The sequence below is a fragment of the Anguilla rostrata genome, chromosome 19, assembly GCF_018555375.3.
Source record: "Anguilla rostrata isolate EN2019 chromosome 19, ASM1855537v3, whole genome shotgun sequence".
In the NCBI taxonomy this organism is placed as follows: domain Eukaryota; kingdom Metazoa; phylum Chordata; class Actinopteri; order Anguilliformes; family Anguillidae; genus Anguilla; species Anguilla rostrata.
In genome coordinates this window covers 10,938,210-10,944,209 of record NC_057951.1, presented here as the reverse complement: position 1 = coordinate 10,944,209, position 6,000 = coordinate 10,938,210, and positions in this window count along the sequence as shown.

Sequence of the window (6,000 nt, the reverse complement as noted above, 5' to 3'; positions counted from 1 at the left end):
GCCCCCCTCCCCGCGCCAAACCCTGCGAAATATCGGCCTGCCGTGATTTAAGCCTTTCTTCCGCTGCTCCTGGGCGAATCGCGTTGGGTTAATGGACCTTATAATTGCGCCGTTTATGAGCGAGGCCCATTATACGAAGGGAGAAGAAGAACACTTCGCCTGTTGACATGGGCTAAAGTCCTCGGGGAGACGTGGCCCTGCTTTTGCGGTGTGGGTCTGCGATGTGAACTAAATTTAAATGGAAAAAATAAGTACGGACTTCTGTGTTTACACCAGCGGTATGGTGAGTTTATTTTGGTTACGGCTGAACTTGTTAAGTTGCACTTTAATATATATATATATATATTTTTTTTTGCTTTAGACTAGAAGTTACTTCCAGTTTCTCCATAAAACAAAGATGTTAAACTAAATGCTGATTCTGTTTTGTCCACAGCTTGAAAAATGTTGAGACATTGACTCTGTTGTCACGATCATTTATGATTTAGGATTCATTATTTATGAGATGGGGGAAAACATTTTTTTTTAAAAACATAAAAAACATCAGACTTGTTGTAGAAGATGACTCGGTGCTTCAAGCATTACTGGAGACTGGGGTAATGATTACTGACTGTCCCATCAAGTCTGAGGAACATCTTAATCTCCCAGGGAACAGCATTTTCTTTCAACGTCTCATTTCCTAAAGGACTTATGCACACATGCCTGATAGTTTTTGCTCCAGTGAAGAGAGTTCAGTCTGAAGCCACTGCATTGATTTAAGATCCGTGTACTTCGTGGACCACTTCATCAATCTAAAATAATTGTCTGCAAAAAAAACGAGATCATTTTCACCCATCTGTGTCCAATAAATGGGATCATGAAACTGGTGTTTATAGCAAGAGTAGCATCGGAAGTTCAGACAGCCATTTTCTGAGATGCTACCAGGCCTTTTATCATTTGACAACATTTCCGAAGCGCTTTTGAATTCCAAGTGAACCCAAGAGAAAGTGTTTGATTGGACATACTGCTTCATGGAAATGTTTAAAAGGGCTTGTTCCACTAAACTTAGTACTTGTTTTCTTCGCAAACAGACCAATGAGGAAATGCATTTCATTGCATTTTTTTTCAGCGTAGTTACCCTTCCCACAATTTACAATGAAAATCACATTTACAAGTAAAAGCATTTTCATTTAATTTTGATTTAAGCAGTGCTATGTTGAAATATTAATAGTTTATGTATGTCCAGTTTTGCGTATGCACTACAGCTTATCACGCAGGAAGAGTTGGTAAATGTACTTTATTTGATTAGATCTTGTACACGAGTGAAAAGAAAACACACTTATTAGTTTATCCTTGCATTGGTGGTTTGCTAATGCCAGCCACAGTCTGTTGCTGTATCTCTCGCTCCCACCTCTCAGGCATGCAGGCTGCTGGCACCGTGAGCACCGCTTGCTTTTTAAGACTGTAAAAAAATAACTGCAGTTGGCTTCCTGAATCTGGACCCCAGATGATTCATTCATTTTGTCTGCCACATGGTTATACGCTTTGTTGTACGTTGCTCTGGATAAGAGCGTCTGCCAAATGCCTGTAATGTAACGTAATGGTGTAGCCCAAACCTGGCATAGTTTGAGCCTAGCATACGATAGGCCTGGTGTAGGCCAAGCCTCGTTGAGACTAAGCCTGGCGTAGGCTAGGCCTGGTCTACTTTAAGCCTGGTCTACTTTAAGCCTGGTGCTTTCTGACCAGGTTGTTACCATGCACAGTCCTAGCCACACATCTGTCCAGTGTCCTGCAATTTAAATAAAAATAAATAAACGTATGAATAAAGCAGAAAATATGTTGCTGAATAAGTTCCATTTTTAAAAAGCATTTCTAATGCATAAACATGAATTATATATGATGAAATGAGTCTTTTGGTCAAGTCATTTGAGCATTTGAATTATGCATGTCCTTGGCTACATCTGTTCATTGTGCTGAAATTGAAAAATGAGATTCGAGTTTGAATATTTCTGTGTTTGTGTGCTTGCTGTACCATAAAATTACAGCAATGGCACCATTTTACACATGAATAAAATATATTTTTTCACGCAGTCAACAGTTACTGGTAATTTGACAAGTCAGCGAACAGAAGAGGTGAGAACTGATTATTTTGCCCAAAACAAGTACAGCAGATTGATAAATATATCTGTTGCTAATTAGGTTTTTATGGGCAGTTCAAACTTTTGTCTGGTGGGGCTCATATATCAAGTCATCGTAGATTTGTTTGTTGACATGTTTACCAGAAATGGCTGTACAACATTTCATCCGATTTTTCAAGCTTGTGTAAAGCTTCGATGCATCGGATGGATCCATTTCAGCATGTGCTGATGAAACCCCAGTATAGTCACAAATAATTATTTGATCTTCAAAGGTTTTAACTTCTTGATTAACATATATACTAAAATAAGAATTTCAGCTTGGGATTTTTTTTGGGGGAGTTGGGGGGGATGTTTAGTGTTCAAATACATAATTTGAACACTGGCTGACATTTTAAAATGGCAGTACTTTCAGAAAATGAATCTCGTCTCAGGTATGCAAACTGGCGTTGTCATTTAGCACAGTTCGTAAAATCAGAGTGCACTGACATTCAAGTCAATTTGAGGGCATTTCAGATAATTCCTTCATCCGTCCTTTTTGTTATTCCTTAGTCACAGTTGCAAAATGTCAAAAAGAAAATGGGTAACACACACACACACTCTCCGAGGTCTTAATTGAGCTTTTAGATCTGGGAAATGCTAATGTTTTACAGAAGATTTCTGAGAGTACCAGGAGTCCAGTTAAATGAAGTAACCCCCTGGTGGATGTCAGACGCCCCTCCCCTTCCCAGCCCCTAGACATTACTGTTGAAAGTTACGATTCAGGGGCTTTTATCTTTTATAGTCACTATAACAATCTGATCCAACAATCCAAATCTTGTCAAAAGGCTCAGTTGCTTCATGTTCCCATCCTCATGATATCATAGTTGAGCCCACACTCAGAAATATGCCTCAGGCCTCAAATCTAATGTGGCAAGGAGGGCTGTATGGTTTTGCAAACTTGGATCAATTAAGGGGTCCAATGTGCACACTTGTGAAAGGTATAGGGGTCTAGGATATACACTTGTGAGGGGTATAGGGGTCAAGCATGCACACTTTTGGAGGGGTGTAGACATCCATGATATACACTTGGGTGTAGGGGTCGAAATATCAAACCTTATACCCTTAAGCTTCACGGAGACATCATGCAGGAGAGATGTAACGGGGCTGGCATAGCTGTAACTTGTGTATGTAAAGTGTCACCGTTTTCGTATTGCTCAGAACATTCTGGATGGTGTCACGGTTGCATTTTAAGCATGCCTGTCATCTGCCCTGTACAAAATACAAAAAAATGTACAATGTGAAGATGCATACAACACCGTGTCAATAACATGGAGTCATGGATGTACGCGCTGTGTTTTCATTCAACGACGTGGTCACTTTCTGCCTCCGTGGTGCATGCCTTACGGTTTTATTTTAATGCGAGGTAAACACAAACAATTACAGTGAACTTCAGAAGTACCACGGGCCGTCGGTTTTCAGAGTAAAGGCCGAACCAATTAAAATGGACCCCGCTCTACGGGTGCCGTATATGATGCACCGTGATCTCTTAGAAGCTTCAATTAATTGCGTCCTGCGGGGCCTCTTCAGCTCGGCAAATTATTAGAATGGTTCGTCAATATAATCTATGTGTAATTACGCTTATTAAAAACATTTTGTACACAGGCCTTAATTAGCAAGGGGAAGCAAACACTAGGTTGTTTCCTAACAAGCTCCTTTTATAGTCCACCCATCGTTTGCGTATCGCGCTCATTAGCACCGGGTTCCTGGCTCAATCGGTTCGATCTGAGAATTGATGTTTCGCACAGGTGGGGGGGGGGGGGGGAAGAACAACTGGGCAACTTGCGTTCGTTGAGTCGGACGTAACCGGACAACCTGACGCATCTTTCCCCGGCGTTTCGTTCTTCGTCTCTCTCTCACCTCTTAACAGATTGGGCCGGCGGTGTGCACTAAGTCAGGAGCTAGCAGGCCCAGAGTGGCGGGGTTATTTAGTGAGCCTGGTGAGAGAGTGATGTATGTGTGCGGTCACGCCTTCGCATGGGGGAACGATCGATATCACCCCCCCCAAACCAGATATCGCCGGGGCCCGGTAGCAATCGCGTGGAAGATTAATGAGCACGACCGCGCTCACGCGCCGAACGTCCTGATTGTGTCCCCTGTACCGGCGTGCTGTCCGTCCTGCATCCATCACACCAAAGGCAAAGTGGGGACCCTAATGACTCAACACCAGGGTCAAACGGCGTGTGTTGCGAGTGGCAGAACAGCCACAGTCGTGGGCCGCTTTGACATGTGACTCGAGAGGGAAATGATGAGCTGAGCTCAGCTGGGTTAGTAAATCTACCTCCTGTCATGACGCCATAAAGACCTTCTGTTAAAAGCTGCAGTGGGAAAATATTTTATGTTTATTTGTGCTGGCCGTATGACTTGTATGTATATATATAGCTTATGTATTTATGTCAATGTATGATAAGCTTTAAGTGGGAGTTTTTGCCTGTTGGCCTGACAGGAAAATTGGTTGTATTCTGACGAGGGCTTCTAATACTTAATCAATAATTCGCTTTTGAAAAACATTTTAAATCTTATGTTTATGGGGCTGTTGGACCTGCAACAGCCCCATACTGCAAACTGTTTAGCTTTGTAATGTATTGTTCTTGACTCCTTTGTATCTTTCTCTTTTTTTACATTTTTACATTTCTCTGTGTTCAATGTGTTTTATTTTTTGCTTGCATATATTGTTCAGATTAAACTCAAAATTGATTTGTTCTTTTATTAAAATTAATATCACCAGTGCAAAAAATGACAGCATTGGGGATAATGGTGATAAAAGTACAATGTCGATGATAATCAAAACACTGTTGCAATATTGACGATTGCTGCCAATAATGGTGGTGGTAATAGTATTTCAAAAAATGTAAATAATAAAAAAAAGTACATCAAGGAAAGGAAAGTCAATAAATAAGAATAGTCCATTAGCCATGGCAGTAAATAGCAGTGCAGAATCTAATCCCTCCTCCTCAAACCCTCTCCCCCCACCCCGGCCACAAGCTGCCCCTCAGCCCGTCATTCCCTTTGTGGTCAAAAGGGGAGGGGAAAAAAATTACACACACGCGCACACAGACACACACAGACACAAACGTAGATATGGCACACACAGATAAACACACACACATACAACCATCTCTTGTAAACACATTTACACTCAGAAAACACTGCAATAAAATATTTACCGTTCTGTGTACTGAAATGCATGCATGTATGTACTGACAGAGAGAGAGAGATGCATATACATAAATGAAAGGCAATATGGACCCAACTATATTATTTGTTTCTGAACAACCACGTGCCAGTTACCCACTATTTCTTAGCTGGCACCATTTATGGAAGGTATGTAAGAGAAATGGTTTTTCAGAAAAACCTGAATTACATGAGATGTGGGTGGACAATAATTAACTTTCCTAGGAAGTTATAGACATGTTGAATTAGAAATTCAGGTCTTTGTCTCATCAGTGAGTTCAATTCTATCTTAACCTCAGGTAGATTAGAAGCTGTTTGCTCTGGGAAGTTGAAAATGTTCAATGTGTGCAGTTAAAAAAAAAAAAAAAATTGTATTATTAAAATTTGGGGACAAATGCTGTTGAAATGTTTAATATGAAGTCCTTCATTGAATCCCATAATATCAGGGCTGGATACAGTTTGTGGAATAATAAACTTTCATTAAGTTAATTCTGGAATTGTTCAAAGGAGGATGAATATTGTAGTTATATTAAACTGTCATCCTGTAGGCAATTTTTTATACTTCAGTAAATTGTAATAGTACATTTTCTCATTTTATGAACTGCTTTATTGCATGCCTTAGTGCAAAATGCATATTCCAATCATCAGGAAGGGTTCATACTGGCCTTTTTTATTT